The sequence below is a fragment of the Penaeus monodon genome, chromosome 21, assembly GCF_015228065.2.
Source record: "Penaeus monodon isolate SGIC_2016 chromosome 21, NSTDA_Pmon_1, whole genome shotgun sequence".
Lineage (NCBI taxonomy): Eukaryota > Metazoa > Arthropoda > Malacostraca > Decapoda > Penaeidae > Penaeus > Penaeus monodon.
Genome location: NC_051406.1, coordinates 37,279,690 through 37,280,508, shown reverse-complemented (window position 1 = coordinate 37,280,508; position 819 = coordinate 37,279,690). Strand labels below are relative to the sequence as shown.

The 819-nt window shown below is 42.5% G+C and overlaps 1 protein-coding gene across 1 annotated transcript in view; it reads right to left on the bottom strand.

Moving 5' to 3' along the window:
• LOC119586454 (CD59 glycoprotein-like) overlaps window positions 1–819 on the bottom strand; it is a 93,129-nt gene that overhangs the window by 54,736 nt on the left and 37,574 nt on the right. The window lies entirely within an intron of this gene.

Below are 819 nucleotides of genomic sequence, written 5' to 3'. Positions count from 1 at the left end.
CACTCCCTTGTTCTAGTCTCCCCCTTGTCCTCCCTCCCCCCTCCCCACACTTCCTTATCTTGACATCATTATCATCCTATCCTTATTCTCTTTTTATCTTATTCTCTTCTTTCCTTCCTCTCATTATTTCGCTTCCACAACAACGCTTTGCTCCCCTGCTCACCCTCTTCCCCTCATCCTCATCCAGTCCCTCATTTCCCTTCCTCTTTCCTCCCTCATTTCTCCTCACCCAACCTCTCGTTTCCCTTCCTCTTTCCTCCCTCATTTCTCCCCACCCAACCCCCCGCTTGTTCCCCTCCTTTCCCAACAGAAAAAGGGAGGAATTTCATACACTTTCAGCAAGTCTTTAGAGGTTTATGTCCACCCTGATAAAACTTCTTGTGACGTCCGAGACTTATTTGTGAGGATCGTCTAGCCGCCCCGAGATGGACTTATGGCGCCGCTTCGGTCCGAGTCTCGGATCTATCTCGCGAATTATCGCAAACAACGAGAGTATTAGGATCACAGTTTATACACCGGAGGCTGAGGGAATGGCCGCTGTGACAGAGATGTGTTGATATATGTGATGGAAATATGTACGTAAATACATGTGACATTAAATATAGAATGTAGATATATATATCTGGGTGATGTTATTATATAGATGTGTGTGATATAAATGTTACAGATGAAAAGATATGTGTGATATAAATATTACAGATGAAAAGATATGTGTGATATGGACATATATAGATATACGCATTGTAGCTATACAGTATAGGTGTTATGGATGTATTATTATAAAGATATATGTAATATACATTTCTTCTGCCCGGGCCG